Source organism: Phalangium opilio, unplaced genomic scaffold (genome assembly GCF_054372755.1).
Source record: "Phalangium opilio isolate 3A_F unplaced genomic scaffold, DU_Popi_V2 ptg000082l_1, whole genome shotgun sequence".
NCBI lineage: Eukaryota > Metazoa > Arthropoda > Arachnida > Opiliones > Phalangiidae > Phalangium > Phalangium opilio.
The window spans coordinates 17,258,040-17,273,128 of NW_028324189.1; the positions used below are offsets into that span (position 1 = coordinate 17,258,040).

The following is a 15,089-nucleotide window of genomic DNA, read 5'->3' on the forward strand; positions in this document are numbered from 1 at the left end:
ATATATTTTAATAAATTAACTGCAAGAGGTGTAATTTATAAAACGTCCAAATTACAATAGACAACGTCAGGATGGCCGAGCGGTCTAAGGCGCCAGACTTAAGGGGCTTAGTTCTTTCGTTCACAACGTTAATCCGTGTATTCTGGTCCTCGTTTGAGGGCAAGGGTTCAAATCCCACTTCTGACACGATATGTTTTATGAAATTAACTAGAAGAGATGTAATTTATAAATCGTCCAAATTACAAGAGACCACGTCAGGATGGCCGAGCGGTCTAAGGCGCCAGACTCAAGGGGGTTAGTTTCCTTCGTTCACAACGTGAATCTTTGTTTTCTGGTCCTCGTATGAGGGCGTGGGTTCGAAGCCCACTTCTGACACGATATAATTTAATAAATTAACTGCAAGAGATGTAATTTATAAAACGTCCAAATTACAATAGACCACGTCAGGATTGCCGAGCGGTCTAAGGCGCCAGACTTAAGGGGCTTAGTTCTTTCGTTCACAACGTGAATCCGTGTATTCTGGTCCTCGTTTGAGGGCAAGGGTTCAAATCCCACTTCTGACAAGATATGTTTTAATAAATTAACTAGAAGAGGTGTAATTTATAAAACGTCAAAATTAAAAGAGAGCACGTTAGGAGGGCCCAGCGGTCTAAGGCGCCAGACTTAAGGGGGTTAGTTTCCTTCGTTCACAACGTGAATCTGTGTTTTCTGGTCCTCGTATGAGGGCGTGGGTTCGAATCCCACTTCTGACACGATATATTTTAATAAATTAACTGGAAGAGATGTAATTTATAAATCGTCCAAATTACAAGAGACCACGTCAGGATGGCCGAGCGGTCTAAGGCGCCAGACTCAAGGGGGTTAGTGTCCTTCGTTCACAACGTGAATCTGTGTTTTCTGGTCCTCGTATGAGGGCGTGGGTTCGAATCCCACTTCTGACACGATATGTTTTAATAAATTAACTGGAAGAAATGTAATTTATAAAACGTCCAAAATACCAAAGACCACGTCAGGATGGCCGAGCGGTCTAAGGCGCCAGACTCAAGGGGCTTACTTTCCTTCGTTCACAACGTGAATCTGTGTTTTCTGGTCCTCGTATGAGGGCGTGGGTTCGAAGCCCACTTCTGACACGATATAATTTAATAAATTAACTGCAAGAGATGTAATTTATAAAACGTCCAAATTACAATAGACCACGTCAGGATTGCCGAGCGGTCTAAGGCGCCAGACTTAAGGGGCTTAGTTCTTTCGTTCACAACGTGAATCCGTGTATTCTGGTCCTCGTTTGAGGGCAAGGGTTCAAATCCCACTTCTGACACGATATGTTTTAATAAATTAACTAGAAGAGATGTAATTTATAAAACGTCAAAATTAAAAGAGACTACGTTAGGAGGGCCCAGCGGTCTAAGGCGCCAGACTTAAGGGGGTTAGTTTCCTTCGTTCACAACGTGAATCTGTGTTTTCTGGTCCTCGTATGAGGGCGAGGGTTCGAATCCCACTTCTGACACGATATATTTTAATAAATTAACTAGAAGAAATGTAATTTATAAAACGTCAAAACTACAAGAGACCACGTCAGGATGGCCGAGCGGTCTAAGGCGCCAGACTCAAGGGGGTTAGTTTCCTTCGTTCACAACGTGAATCTGTGATTTCTGGTCCTCGTATGAGGGCGTGGGTTCGAATCCCACTTCTGACACGATAGATTTTAATAAATTAACTGGAAGAAATGTAATTTATAAAACGTCCAATATACAATAGACCACGTCAGGATGGCCGAGCGGTCTAAGGCGCCAGACTCAAGGGGCATACTTTCCTTCGCTCACAACGTGAAACTGTGTTTTCTGGTCCTCGTATGAGGGCATGGGTTCGAAGCCCACTTCTGACACGATATAATTTAATAAATTAACTGCAAGAGATGTAATTTATAAAACGTCCAAATTACAATAGACCACGTCAGGATTGCCGAGCGGTCTAAGGCGCCAGACTTAAGGGGCTTAGTTCTTTCGTTCACAACGTGAATCCGTGTATTCTGGTCCTCGTTTGAGGGCAAGGGTTCAAATCCCACTTCTGACACGATATATTTTAATAAATTAACTGGAAGAAATGTAATTTATAAAACGTCCAAAATACAAGAGACCACGTCAGGATGGCCGAGCGGTATAAGGCGCCAGACTCAAGGGGCTTAGTTTCCTTCGTTCACAACGTGAATCTGTGTTTTCTGGTCCTCGTATGAGGGCGTGGGTTCGAATCCCACTTCTGACAAGATATATTTTAATAAATTAACTGCAAGAGATGTAATTTATAAAACGTCCAAATTACAATAGACCACGTCAGGATTGCCGAGCGGTCTAAGGCGCCAGACTTAAGGGGCTTAGTTCTTTCGTTCACAACGTGAATCCGTGTATTCTGGTCCTCGTTTGAGGGCAAGGGTTCAAATCCCACTTCTGACACGATATATTTTAATAAATTAACTGGAAGAAATGTAATTTATAAAACGTCCAAAATACAAGAGACCACGTCAGGATGGCCGAGCGGTATAAGGCGCCAGACTCAAGGGGCTTAGTTTCCTTCGTTCACAACGTGAATCTGTGTTTTCTGGTCCTCGTATGAGGGCGTGGGTTCGAATCCCACTTCTGACAAGATATATTTTAATAAATTAACTGCAAGAGGTGTAATTTATAAAACGTCCAAATTACAATAGACAACGTCAGGATGGCCGAGCGGTCTAAGGCGCCAGACTTAAGGGGCTTAGTTCTTTCGTTCACAACGTTAATCCGTGTATTCTGGTCCTCGTTTGAGGGCAAGGGTTCAAATCCCACTTCTGACACGATATGTTTTATGAAATTAACTAGAAGAGATGTAATTTATAAATCGTCCAAATTACAAGAGACCACGTCAGGATGGCCGAGCGGTCTAAGGCGCCAGACTCAAGGGGGTTAGTTTCCTTCGTTCACAACGTGAATCTTTGTTTTCTGGTCCTCGTATGAGGGCGTGGGTTCGAAGCCCACTTCTGACACGATATAATTTAATAAATTAACTGCAAGAGATGTAATTTATAAAACGTCCAAATTACAATAGACCACGTCAGGATTGCCGAGCGGTCTAAGGCGCCAGACTTAAGGGGCTTAGTTCTTTCGTTCACAACGTGAATCCGTGTATTCTGGTCCTCGTTTGAGGGCAAGGGTTCAAATCCCACTTCTGACACGATATGTTTTATGAAATTAACTAGAAGAGATGTAATTTATAAATCGTCCAAATTACAAGAGACCACGTCAGGATGGCCGAGCGGTCTAAGGCGCCAGACTTAAGGGGGTTAGTTTCCTTCGTTCACAACGTGAATCTGTGTTTTCTGGTCCTCGTATGAGGGCGTGGGTTCGAATCCCACTTCTGACACGATATATTTTAATAAATTAACTGGAAGAGATGTAATTTATAAATCGTCCAAATTACAAGAGACCACGTCAGGATGGCCGAGCGGTCTAAGGCGCCAGACTCAAGGGGGTTAGTGTCCTTCGTTCACAACGTGAATCTGTGTTTTCTGGTCCTCGTATGAGGGCGTGGGTTCGAATCCCACTTCTGACACGATATGTTTTAATAAATTAACTGGAAGAAATGTAATTTATAAAACGTCCAAAATACCAAAGACCACGTCAGGATGGCCGAGCGGTCTAAGGCGCCAGACTCAAGGGGCTTACTTTCCTTCGTTCACAACGTGAATCTGTGTTTCCTGGTCCTCGTATGAGGGCGTGGGTTCGAAGCCCACTTCTGACACGATATAATTTAATAAATTAACTGCAAGAGATGTAATTTATAAAACGTCCAAATTACAATAGACCACGTCAGGATTGCCGAGCGGTCTAAGGCGCCAGACTTAAGGGGCTTAGTTCTTTCGTTCACAACGTGAATCCGTGTATTCTGGTCCTCGTTTGAGGGCAAGGGTTCAAATCCCACTTCTGACACGATATGTTTTAATAAATTAACTTGAAGAGATGTAATTTATAAAACGTCAAAATTAAAAGAGACTACGTTAGGAGGGCCCAGCGGTCTAAGGCGCCAGACTTAAGGGGGTTAGTTTCCTTCGTTCACAACGTGAATCTGTGTTTTCTGGTCCTCGTATGAGGGCGTGGGTTCGAATCCCACTTCTGAAACGATATATTTTAATAAATTAACTGGAAGAGATGTAATTTATAAAACGTCCAAACTACAAGAGACCACGTCAGGATGGCCGAGCGGTCTAAGGCGCCAGACTCAAAGGGGTTAGTTTCCTTCGTTTACAACGTGAATGTGTGTTTTCTGGTCCTCGTATGAGGGCGTGGGTTCGAATCCCACTTCTGACACGATATATTTTAATAAATTAACTGGAAGAGATGTAATTTATAAAACGTCAAAACTACAACAGACCACGTCAGGATGGCCGAGCGGTCTAAGGCGCCAGACTCAAGGGGGTTAGTTTCCTTCGTTCACAACGTGAATCTGTGTTTTCTGATCCTCGTATGAGGGCGTGGGTTCGAATCCCACTTCTGACACGATAGATTTTAATAAATTAACTGGAAGAAATGTAATTTATAAAACGTCCAATATACAATAGACCACGTCAGGATGGCCGAGCGGTCTAAGGCGCCAGACTCAAGGGGCTTACTTTCCTTCGCTCACAACGTGAAACTGTGTTTTCTGGTCCTCGTATGAGGGCATGGGTTCGAAGCCCACTTCTGACACGATATAATTTAATAAATTAACTGCAAGAGATGTAATTTATAAAACGTCCAAATTACAATAGACCACGTCAGGATTGCCGAGCGGTCTAAGGCACCAGACTTAAGGGGCTTAGTTCTTTCGTTCACAACGTGAATCCGTGTATTCTGGTCCTCGTTTGAGGGCAAGGGTTCAAATCCCACTTCTGACACGATATATTTTAATAAATTAACTGGAAGAAATGTAATTTATAAAACGTCCAAATTACAATAGACCACGTCAGGATGGCCGAGCGGTCTAAGGCGCCAGACTTAAGGGGCTTAGTTCTTTCGTTCACAACGTGAATCCGTGTATTCTGGTCCTCGTTTGAGGGCAAGGGTTCAAATCCCACTTCTGACACGATATGTTTTATGAAATTAACTAGAAGAGATGTAATTTATAAATCGTCCAAATTACAAGAGACCACGTCAGGATGGCCGAGCGGTCTAAGGCGCCAGACTCAAGAGGGTTAGTTTCCTTCGTTCACAACGTAAATCTGTGTGTTCTGGTCCTCGTATGAGGGCGTGGGTTCGAATCCCACTTCTGACAAGATATATTTTAATAAATTAACTGCAAGAGGTGTAATTTATAAAACGTCCAAATTACAATAGACAACGTCAGGATGGCCGAGCGGTCTAAGGCGCCAGACTTAAGGGGCTTAGTTCTTTCGTTCACAACGTTAATCCGTGTATTCTGGTCCTCGTTTGAGGGCAAGGGTTCAAATCCCACTTCTGACACGATATGTTTTATGAAATTAACTAGAAGAGATGTAATTTATAAATCGTCCAAATTACAAGAGACCACGTCAGGATGGCCGAGCGGTCTAAGGCGCCAGACTCAAGGGGGTTAGTTTCCTTCGTTCACAACGTGAATCTTTGTTTTCTGGTCCTCGTATGAGGGCGTGGGTTCGAAGCCCACTTCTGACACGATATAATTTAATAAATTAACTGCAAGAGATGTAATTTATAAAACGTCCAAATTACAATAGACCACGTCAGGATTGCCGAGCGGTCTAAGGCGCCAGACTTAAGGGGCTTAGTTCTTTCGTTCACAACGTGAATCCGTGTATTCTGGTCCTCGTTTGAGGGCAAGGGTTCAAATCCCACTTCTGACAAGATATGTTTTAATAAATTAACTAGAAGAGGTGTAATTTATAAAACGTCAAAATTAAAAGAGAGCACGTTAGGAGGGCCCAGCGGTCTAAGGCGCCAGACTTAAGGGGGTTAGTTTCCTTCGTTCACAACGTGAATCTGTGTTTTCTGGTCCTCGTATGAGGGCGTGGGTTCGAATCCCACTTCTGACACGATATATTTTAATAAATTAACTGGAAGAGATGTAATTTATAAATCGTCCAAATTACAAGAGACCACGTCAGGATGGCCGAGCGGTCTAAGGCGCCAGACTCAAGGGGGTTAGTGTCCTTCGTTCACAACGTGAATCTGTGTTTTCTGGTCCTCGTATGAGGGCGTGGGTTCGAATCCCACTTCTGACACGATATGTTTTAATAAATTAACTGGAAGAAATGTAATTTATAAAACGTCCAAAATACCAAAGACCACGTCAGGATGGCCGAGCGGTCTAAGGCGCCAGACTCAAGGGGCTTACTTTCCTTCGTTCACAACGTGAATCTGTGTTTTCTGGTCCTCGTATGAGGGCGTGGGTTCGAAGCCCACTTCTGACACGATATAATTTAATAAATTAACTGCAAGAGATGTAATTTATAAAACGTCCAAATTACAATAGACCACGTCAGGATTGCCGAGCGGTCTAAGGCGCCAGACTTAAGGGGCTTAGTTCTTTCGTTCACAACGTGAATCCGTGTATTCTGGTCCTCGTTTGAGGGCAAGGGTTCAAATCCCACTTCTGACACGATATGTTTTAATAAATTAACTAGAAGAGATGTAATTTATAAAACGTCAAAATTAAAAGAGACTACGTTAGGAGGGCCCAGCGGTCTAAGGCGCCAGACTTAAGGGGGTTAGTTTCCTTCGTTCACAACGTGAATCTGTGTTTTCTGGTCCTCGTATGAGGGCGTGGGTTCGAATCCCACTTCTGAAACGATATATTTTAATAAATTAACTGGAAGAGATGTAATTTATAAAACGTCCAAACTACAAGAGACCACGTCAGGATGGCCGAGCGGTCTAAGGCGCCAGACTCAAAGGGGTTAGTTTCCTTCGTTTACAACGTGAATGTGTGTTTTCTGGTCCTCGTATGAGGGCGTGGGTTCGAATCCCACTTCTGACACGATATATTTTAATAAATTAACTGGAAGAGATGTAATTTATAAAACGTCAAAACTACAACAGACCACGTCAGGATGGCCGAGCGGTCTAAGGCGCCAGACTCAAGGGGGTTAGTTTCCTTCGTTCACAACGTGAATCTGTGTTTTCTGATCCTCGTATGAGGGCGTGGGTTCGAATCCCACTTCTGACACGATAGATTTTAATAAATTAACTGGAAGAAATGTAATTTATAAAACGTCCAATATACAATAGACCACGTCAGGATGGCCGAGCGATCTAAGGCGCCAGACTCAAGGGGCTTACTTTCCTTCGCTCACAACGTGAAACTGTGTTTTCTGGTCCTCGTATGAGGGCATGGGTTCGAAGCCCACTTCTGACACGATATAATTTAATAAATTAACTGCAAGAGATGTAATTTATAAAACGTCCAAATTACAATAGACCACGTCAGGATTGCCGAGCGGTCTAAGGCACCAGACTTAAGGGGCTTAGTTCTTTCGTTCACAACGTGAATCCGTGTATTCTGGTCCTCGTTTGAGGGCAAGGGTTCAAATCCCACTTCTGACACGATATATTTTAATAAATTAACTGGAAGAAATGTAATTTATAAAACGTCCAAATTACAATAGACCACGTCAGGATGGCCGAGCGGTCTAAGGCGCCAGACTTAAGGGGCTTAGTTCTTTCGTTCACAACGTGAATCCGTGTATTCTGGTCCTCGTTTGAGGGCAAGGGTTCAAATCCCACTTCTGACACGATATGTTTTATGAAATTAACTAGAAGAGATGTAATTTATAAAACGTCCAAATTACAATAGACCACGTCAGGATGGCCGAGCGGTCTAAGGCGCCAGACTTAAGGGGCTTAGTTCTTTCGTTCACAACGTGAATCCGTGTATTCTGGTCCTCGTTTGAGGGCAAGGGTTCAAATCCCACTTCTGACACGATATGTTTTATGAAATTAACTAGAAGAGATGTAATTTATAAATCGTCCAAATTACAAGAGACCACGTCAGGATGGCCGAGCGGTCTAAGGCGCCAGACTCAAGAGGGTTAGTTTCCTTCGTTCACAACGTAAATCTGTGTGTTCTGGTCCTCGTATGAGGGCGTGGGTTCGAATCCCACTTCTGACAAGATATATTTTAATAAATTAACTGCAAGAGGTGTAATTTATAAAACGTCCAAATTACAATAGACAACGTCAGGATGGCCGAGCGGTCTAAGGCGCCAGACTTAAGGGGCTTAGTTCTTTCGTTCACAACGTTAATCCGTGTATTCTGGTCCTCGTTTGAGGGCAAGGGTTCAAATCCCACTTCTGACACGATATGTTTTATGAAATTAACTAGAAGAGATGTAATTTATAAATCGTCCAAATTACAAGAGACCACGTCAGGATGGCCGAGCGGTCTAAGGCGCCAGACTCAAGGGGGTTAGTTTCCTTCGTTCACAACGTGAATCTTTGTTTTCTGGTCCTCGTATGAGGGCGTGGGTTCGAAGCCCACTTCTGACACGATATAATTTAATAAATTAACTGCAAGAGATGTAATTTATAAAACGTCCAAATTACAATAGACCACGTCAGGATTGCCGAGCGGTCTAAGGCGCCAGACTTAAGGGGCTTAGTTCTTTCGTTCACAACGTGAATCCGTGTATTCTGGTCCTCGTTTGAGGGCAAGGGTTCAAATCCCACTTCTGACAAGATATGTTTTAATAAATTAACTAGAAGAGGTGTAATTTATAAAACGTCAAAATTAAAAGAGAGCACGTTAGGAGGGCCCAGCGGTCTAAGGCGCCAGACTTAAGGGGGTTAGTTTCCTTCGTTCACAACGTGAATCTGTGTTTTCTGGTCCTCGTATGAGGGCGTGGGTTCGAATCCCACTTCTGACACGATATATTTTAATAAATTAACTGGAAGAGATGTAATTTATAAATCGTCCAAATTACAAGAGACCACGTCAGGATGGCCGAGCGGTCTAAGGCGCCAGACTCAAGGGGGTTAGTGTCCTTCGTTCACAACGTGAATCTGTGTTTTCTGGTCCTCGTATGAGGGCGTGGGTTCGAATCCCACTTCTGACACGATATGTTTTAATAAATTAACTGGAAGAAATGTAATTTATAAAACGTCCAAAATACCAAAGACCACGTCAGGATGGCCGAGCGGTCTAAGGCGCCAGACTCAAGGGGCTTACTTTCCTTCGTTCACAACGTGAATCTGTGTTTTCTGGTCCTCGTATGAGGGCGTGGGTTCGAAGCCCACTTCTGACACGATATAATTTAATAAATTAACTGCAAGAGATGTAATTTATAAAACGTCCAAATTACAATAGACCACGTCAGGATTGCCGAGCGGTCTAAGGCGCCAGACTTAAGGGGCTTAGTTCTTTCGTTCACAACGTGAATCCGTGTATTCTGGTCCTCGTTTGAGGGCAAGGGTTCAAATCCCACTTCTGACACGATATGTTTTAATAAATTAACTAGAAGAGATGTAATTTATAAAACGTCAAAATTAAAAGAGACTACGTTAGGAGGGCCCAGCGGTCTAAGGCGCCAGACTTAAGGGGGTTAGTTTCCTTCGTTCACAACGTGAATCTGTGTTTTCTGGTCCTCGTATGAGGGCGTGGGTTCGAATCCCACTTCTGAAACGATATATTTTAATAAATTAACTGGAAGAGATGTAATTTATAAAACGTCCAAACTACAAGAGACCACGTCAGGATGGCCGAGCGGTCTAAGGCGCCAGACTCAAAGGGGTTAGTTTCCTTCGTTTACAACGTGAATGTGTGTTTTCTGGTCCTCGTATGAGGGCGTGGGTTCGAATCCCACTTCTGACACGATATATTTTAATAAATTAACTGGAAGAGATGTAATTTATAAAACGTCAAAACTACAACAGACCACGTCAGGATGGCCGAGCGGTCTAAGGCGCCAGACTCAAGGGGGTTAGTTTCCTTCGTTCACAACGTGAATCTGTGTTTTCTGATCCTCGTATGAGGGCGTGGGTTCGAATCCCACTTCTGACACGATAGATTTTAATAAATTAACTGGAAGAAATGTAATTTATAAAACGTCCAATATACAATAGACCACGTCAGGATGGCCGAGCGGTCTAAGGCGCCAGACTCAAGGGGCTTACTTTCCTTCGCTCACAACGTGAAACTGTGTTTTCTGGTCCTCGTATGAGGGCATGGGTTCGAAGCCCACTTCTGACACGATATAATTTAATAAATTAACTGCAAGAGATGTAATTTATAAAACGTCCAAATTACAATAGACCACGTCAGGATTGCCGAGCGGTCTAAGGCACCAGACTTAAGGGGCTTAGTTCTTTCGTTCACAACGTGAATCCGTGTATTCTGGTCCTCGTTTGAGGGCAAGGGTTCAAATCCCACTTCTGACACGATATATTTTAATAAATTAACTGGAAGAAATGTAATTTATAAAACGTCCAAATTACAATAGACCACGTCAGGATGGCCGAGCGGTCTAAGGCGCCAGACTTAAGGGGCTTAGTTCTTTCGTTCACAACGTGAATCCGTGTATTCTGGTCCTCGTTTGAGGGCAAGGGTTCAAATCCCACTTCTGACACGATATGTTTTATGAAATTAACTAGAAGAGATGTAATTTATAAATCGTCCAAATTACAAGAGACCACGTCAGGATGGCCGAGCGGTCTAAGGCGCCAGACTCAAGAGGGTTAGTTTCCTTCGTTCACAACGTAAATCTGTGTGTTCTGGTCCTCGTATGAGGGCGTGGGTTCGAATCCCACTTCTGACACGATATGTTTAAATAAATTAACTGGAAGAAATATAAGTTATAAAACGTCCAAAATACCAAAGACCACGTCAGGATGGCCGAGCGGTCTAAGGCGCCAGACTTAAGGTGGTTAGTTTCCTTCGTTCACAACGTGAATCTGTGTTTTCTGGTCCTCGTATGAGGGCGTGGGTTCGAATCCCACTTCTGACACGATATATTTTAATAAATTAACTGGAAGAAATGTAATTTATAAAACGTCCAATATACAATAGACCACGTCAGGATGGACGAGCGGTCTAAGGCGCCAGACTCAAGGGGCTTACTTTCCTTCGCTCACAACGTGAAACTGTGTTTTCTGGTCCTCGTTTGAGGGCAAGGGTTCAAATCCCACTTCTGACACGATATATTTTAATAAATTAACTGGAAGAAATGTAATTTATAAAACGTCCAAATTACAATAGACCACGTCAGGATGGCCGAGCGGTCTAAGGCGCCAGACTTAAGGGGCTTAGTTCTTTCGTTCACAACGTGAATCCGTGTATTCTGGTCCTCGTTTGAGGGCAAGGGTTCAAATCCCACTTCTGACACGATATGTTTTATGAAATTAACTAGAAGAGATGTAATTTATAAATCGTCCAAATTACAAGAGACCACGTCAGGATGGCCGAGCGGTCTAAGGCGCCAGACTCAAGGGGGTTAGTTTCCTTCGTTCACAACGTTAATCTGTGTTTTCTGGTCCTCGTATGAGGGCAAGGGTTCAAATCCCACTTCTGACACGATATGTTTTAATAAATTAACTAGAAGAGATGTAATTTATAAAACGTCAAAATTAAAAGAGACCACGTTAGGAGGGCCCAGCGGTCTAAGGCGCCAGACTTAAGGGTGTTAGTTTCCTTCGTTCACAACGTGAATCTGTGTTTTCTGGTCCTCGTATGAGGGCGTGGGTTCGAATCCCACTTCTGACACGATATATTTTAATAAATTAACTGGAAGAAATTTAATTTATAAAACGTCCAATATACAATAGACCACGTCAGGATGGCCGAGCGGTCTAAGGCGCCAGACCCAAGGGGCTTACTTTCCTTCGCTCACAACGTGAAACTGTGTTTTCTGGTCCTCGTATGAGGGCATGGGTTCGAAGCCCACTTCTGACACGATATAATTTAATAAATTAACTGCAAGAGATGTAATTTATAAAACGTCCAAATTACAATAGACCACGTCAGGATTGCCGAGCGGTCTAAGGCGCCAGACTTAAGGGGCTTAGTTCTTTCGTTCACAACGTGAATCCGTGTATTCTGGTCCTCGTTTGAGGGCAAGGGTTCAAATCCCACTTCTGACACGATATATTTTAATAAATTAACTGGAAGAAATGTAATTTATAAAACGTCCAAATTACAATAGACCACGTCAGGATGGCCGAGCGGTCTAAGGCGCCAGACTTAAGGGGCTTAGTTCTTTCGTTCACAACGTGAATCCGTGTATTCTGGTCCTCGTTTGAGGGCAAGGGTTCAAATCCCACTTCTGACACGATATGTTTTATGAAATTAACTAGAAGAGATGTAATTTATAAATCGTCCAAATTACAAGAGACCACGTCAGGATGGCCGAGCGGTCTAAGGCGCCAGACTCAAGAGGGTTAGTTTCCTTCGTTCACAACGTAAATCTGTGTGTTCTGGTCCTCGTATGAGGGCGTGGGTTCGAATCCCACTTCTGACACGATATGTTTAAATAAATTAACTGGAAGAAATATAAGTTATAAAACGTCCAAAATACCAAATACCACGTCAGGATGGCCGAGCGGTCTAAGGCGCCAGACTTAAGGTGGTTAGTTTCCTTCGTTCACAACGTGAATCTGTGTTTTCTGGTCCTCGTATGAGGGCGTGGGTTCGAATCCCACTTCTGACACGATATATTTTAATAAATTAACTGGAAGAAATGTAATTTATAAAACGTCCAATATACAATAGACCACGTCAGGATGGACGAGCGGTCTAAGGCGCCAGACTCAAGGGGCTTACTTTCCTTCGCTCACAACGTGAAACTGTGTTTTCTGGTCCTCGTTTGAGGGCAAGGGTTCAAATCCCACTTCTGACACGATATATTTTAATAAATTAACTGGAAGAAATGTAATTTATGAAACGTCCAAATTACAATAGACCACGTCAGGATGGCCGAGCGGTCTAAGGCGCCAGACTTAAGGGGCTTAGTTCTTTCGTTCACAACGTGAATCCGTGTATTCTGGTCCTCGTTTGAGGGCAAGGGTTCAAATCCCACTTCTGACACGATATGTTTTATGAAATTAACTAGAAGAGATGTAATTTATAAAACGTCCAAATTACAAGAGACCACGTCAGGATGGCCGAGCGGTCTAAGGCGCCAGACTCAAGGGGGTTAGTTTCCTTCGTTCACAACGTTAATCTGTGTTTTCTGGTCCTCGTATGAGGGCAAGGGTTCAAATCCCACTTCTGACACGATATGTTTTAATAAATTAACTAGAAGAGATGTAATTTATAAAACGTCAAAATTAAAAGAGACCACGTTAGGAGGGCCCAGCGGTCTAAGGCGCCAGACTTAAGGGTGTTAGTTTCCTTCGTTCACAACGTGAATCTGTGTTTTCTGGTCCTCGTATGAGGGCGTGGGTTCGAATCCCACTTCTGACACGATATATTTTAATAAATTAACTGGAAGAAATGTAATTTATAAAACGTCCAATATACAATAGACCACGTCAGGATGGCCGAGCGGTCTAAGGCGCCAGACTCAAGGGGCTTACTTTCCTTCGCTCACAACGTGAAACTGTGTTTTCTGGTCCTCGTATGAGGGCATGGGTTCGAAGCCCACTTCTGACACGATATAATTTAATAAATTAACTGCAAGAGATGTAATTTATAAAACGTCCAAATTACGATAGACCACGTCAGGATTGCCGAGCGGTCTAAGGCGCCAGACTTAAGGGGCTTAGTTCTTTCGTTCACAACGTGAATCCGTGTATTCTGGTCCTCGTTTGAGGGCAAGGGTTCAAATCCCACTTCTGACACGATATGTTTTGATAAATTAACTAGAAGAGATGTAATTTATAAAACGTCAAAATTAAAAGAGACTACGTTAGGAGGGCCCAGCGGTCTAAGGCGCCAGACTTAAGGGGGTTAGTTTCCTTCGTTCACAACGTGAATCTGTGTTTTCTGGTCCTCGTTTGAGGGCGTGGGTTCGAATCCCACTTCTGACACGATATATTTTAATAAATTAACTAGAAGAGATGTAATTTATAAAACGTCCAAACTACAAGAGACCACGTCAGCATGGCCGAGCGGTCTAAGGCGCCAGACTTAAGGGGCTTAGTTCTTTCGTTCAAAACGTGAATCCGTGTATTCTGGTCCTCGTTTGAGGGCAAGGGTTCAAATCCCACTTCTGACACGATATGTTTTAATAAATTAACTAGAAGAGATGTAATTTATAAAACGTCAAAATTAAAAGAGACTACGTTAGGAGGGCCCAGCGGTCTAAGGCGCCAGACTTAAGGGGGTTAGTTTCCTTCGTTCACAACGGGAATCTGTGTTTTCTGGTCCTCGTATGAGGGCGTGGGTTCGAATCCCACTTCTGACACGATATATTTTAATAAATTAACTGGAAGAGATGTAATTTATAAAACGTCCAAACTACAAGAGACCACGTCAGGATGGCCGAGCGGTCTAAGGCGCCAGACTCATAGGGGTTAGTTTCCTTCGTTTACAACGTGAATGTGTGTTTTCTGGTCCTCGTATGAGGGCGTGGGTTCGAATCCCACTTCTGACACGATATATTTTAATAAATTAACTGGAAGAGATGTAATTTATAAAACGTCAAAACTACAAGGGACCACGTCAGGATGGCCGAGCGGTCTAAGGCGCCAGACTCAAGGGGGTTAGTTTCCTTCGTTCACAACGTGAATCTGTGTTTTCTGGTCCTCGTATGAGGGCGTGGATTCGAATCCCACTTCTGACACGATTATATTTTAATAAATTAACTGGAAGAAATGTAATTTATAAAACGTCCAATATGCAATAGACCACGTCAGGATGGCCGAGCGGTCTAAGGCGCCAGACTCAAGGGGCTTACTTTCCTTCGCTCACAACGTGAAACTGTGTTTTCTGGTCCTCGTATGAGGGCATGGGTTCGAAGCCCACTTCTGACACGATATAATTTAATAAATTAACTGCAAGAGATGTAATTTATAAAACGTCCAAATTACAATAGACCACGTCAGGATTGCCGAGCGGTCTAAGGCGCCAGACTTAAGGGGCTTAGTTCTTTCGTTCACAACGTGAATCCGTGTATTCTGGTCCTCGTTTGAGGGCAAGGGTTCAAATCCCACTTCTGA

General features: G+C 43.2%; 21 non-coding genes across 21 annotated transcripts; all 21 read left to right on the plus strand.

The window, feature by feature from the left end:
* The first annotated feature begins 819 nt into the window (after positions 1–819).
* On the plus strand, positions 820–941 carry TRNAL-CAA (transfer RNA leucine (anticodon CAA)). The gene is made up of 2 exons: positions 820–857; positions 896–941. It is a non-coding gene; the product is annotated as a tRNA-Leu (tRNA).
* Positions 942–1,574: 633 nt separating this feature from the next.
* TRNAL-CAA (transfer RNA leucine (anticodon CAA)) lies at positions 1,575–1,696 on the plus strand. The gene is made up of 2 exons: positions 1,575–1,612; positions 1,651–1,696. It is a non-coding gene; the product is annotated as a tRNA-Leu (tRNA).
* A 444-nt stretch (positions 1,697–2,140) lies between these two features.
* On the plus strand, positions 2,141–2,262 carry TRNAL-CAA (transfer RNA leucine (anticodon CAA)). Its single transcript has 2 exons — positions 2,141–2,178; positions 2,217–2,262. It is a non-coding gene; the product is annotated as a tRNA-Leu (tRNA).
* Positions 2,263–2,517: 255 nt separating this feature from the next.
* Positions 2,518–2,639, plus strand: TRNAL-CAA (transfer RNA leucine (anticodon CAA)). The gene is made up of 2 exons: positions 2,518–2,555; positions 2,594–2,639. It is a non-coding gene; the product is annotated as a tRNA-Leu (tRNA).
* Positions 2,640–3,271: 632 nt separating this feature from the next.
* Positions 3,272–3,393, plus strand: TRNAL-UAA (transfer RNA leucine (anticodon UAA)). The gene is made up of 2 exons: positions 3,272–3,309; positions 3,348–3,393. It is a non-coding gene; the product is annotated as a tRNA-Leu (tRNA).
* A 67-nt stretch (positions 3,394–3,460) lies between these two features.
* Positions 3,461–3,582, plus strand: TRNAL-CAA (transfer RNA leucine (anticodon CAA)). The gene is made up of 2 exons: positions 3,461–3,498; positions 3,537–3,582. It is a non-coding gene; the product is annotated as a tRNA-Leu (tRNA).
* A 633-nt stretch (positions 3,583–4,215) lies between these two features.
* Positions 4,216–4,337, plus strand: TRNAL-CAA (transfer RNA leucine (anticodon CAA)). Its single transcript has 2 exons — positions 4,216–4,253; positions 4,292–4,337. It is a non-coding gene; the product is annotated as a tRNA-Leu (tRNA).
* A 67-nt stretch (positions 4,338–4,404) lies between these two features.
* TRNAL-CAA (transfer RNA leucine (anticodon CAA)) lies at positions 4,405–4,526 on the plus strand. Its single transcript has 2 exons — positions 4,405–4,442; positions 4,481–4,526. It is a non-coding gene; the product is annotated as a tRNA-Leu (tRNA).
* Positions 4,527–5,158: 632 nt separating this feature from the next.
* On the plus strand, positions 5,159–5,280 carry TRNAL-CAA (transfer RNA leucine (anticodon CAA)). Its single transcript has 2 exons — positions 5,159–5,196; positions 5,235–5,280. It is a non-coding gene; the product is annotated as a tRNA-Leu (tRNA).
* An 821-nt stretch (positions 5,281–6,101) lies between these two features.
* TRNAL-CAA (transfer RNA leucine (anticodon CAA)) lies at positions 6,102–6,223 on the plus strand. The gene is made up of 2 exons: positions 6,102–6,139; positions 6,178–6,223. It is a non-coding gene; the product is annotated as a tRNA-Leu (tRNA).
* Positions 6,224–6,856: 633 nt separating this feature from the next.
* Positions 6,857–6,978, plus strand: TRNAL-CAA (transfer RNA leucine (anticodon CAA)). Its single transcript has 2 exons — positions 6,857–6,894; positions 6,933–6,978. It is a non-coding gene; the product is annotated as a tRNA-Leu (tRNA).
* Positions 6,979–7,045: 67 nt separating this feature from the next.
* TRNAL-CAA (transfer RNA leucine (anticodon CAA)) lies at positions 7,046–7,167 on the plus strand. Its single transcript has 2 exons — positions 7,046–7,083; positions 7,122–7,167. It is a non-coding gene; the product is annotated as a tRNA-Leu (tRNA).
* Positions 7,168–7,987: 820 nt separating this feature from the next.
* Positions 7,988–8,109, plus strand: TRNAL-CAA (transfer RNA leucine (anticodon CAA)). Its single transcript has 2 exons — positions 7,988–8,025; positions 8,064–8,109. It is a non-coding gene; the product is annotated as a tRNA-Leu (tRNA).
* Positions 8,110–8,930: 821 nt separating this feature from the next.
* TRNAL-CAA (transfer RNA leucine (anticodon CAA)) lies at positions 8,931–9,052 on the plus strand. The gene is made up of 2 exons: positions 8,931–8,968; positions 9,007–9,052. It is a non-coding gene; the product is annotated as a tRNA-Leu (tRNA).
* Positions 9,053–9,685: 633 nt separating this feature from the next.
* TRNAL-CAA (transfer RNA leucine (anticodon CAA)) lies at positions 9,686–9,807 on the plus strand. The gene is made up of 2 exons: positions 9,686–9,723; positions 9,762–9,807. It is a non-coding gene; the product is annotated as a tRNA-Leu (tRNA).
* Positions 9,808–9,874: 67 nt separating this feature from the next.
* Positions 9,875–9,996, plus strand: TRNAL-CAA (transfer RNA leucine (anticodon CAA)). The gene is made up of 2 exons: positions 9,875–9,912; positions 9,951–9,996. It is a non-coding gene; the product is annotated as a tRNA-Leu (tRNA).
* Positions 9,997–10,628: 632 nt separating this feature from the next.
* TRNAL-CAA (transfer RNA leucine (anticodon CAA)) lies at positions 10,629–10,750 on the plus strand. The gene is made up of 2 exons: positions 10,629–10,666; positions 10,705–10,750. It is a non-coding gene; the product is annotated as a tRNA-Leu (tRNA).
* A 67-nt stretch (positions 10,751–10,817) lies between these two features.
* TRNAL-UAA (transfer RNA leucine (anticodon UAA)) lies at positions 10,818–10,939 on the plus strand. The gene is made up of 2 exons: positions 10,818–10,855; positions 10,894–10,939. It is a non-coding gene; the product is annotated as a tRNA-Leu (tRNA).
* A 1,387-nt stretch (positions 10,940–12,326) lies between these two features.
* Positions 12,327–12,448, plus strand: TRNAL-CAA (transfer RNA leucine (anticodon CAA)). The gene is made up of 2 exons: positions 12,327–12,364; positions 12,403–12,448. It is a non-coding gene; the product is annotated as a tRNA-Leu (tRNA).
* A 67-nt stretch (positions 12,449–12,515) lies between these two features.
* Positions 12,516–12,637, plus strand: TRNAL-UAA (transfer RNA leucine (anticodon UAA)). The gene is made up of 2 exons: positions 12,516–12,553; positions 12,592–12,637. It is a non-coding gene; the product is annotated as a tRNA-Leu (tRNA).
* Positions 12,638–14,402: 1,765 nt separating this feature from the next.
* On the plus strand, positions 14,403–14,524 carry TRNAM-CAU (transfer RNA methionine (anticodon CAU)). The gene is made up of 2 exons: positions 14,403–14,440; positions 14,479–14,524. It is a non-coding gene; the product is annotated as a tRNA-Met (tRNA).
* Positions 14,525–15,089: the final 565 nt, after the last annotated feature.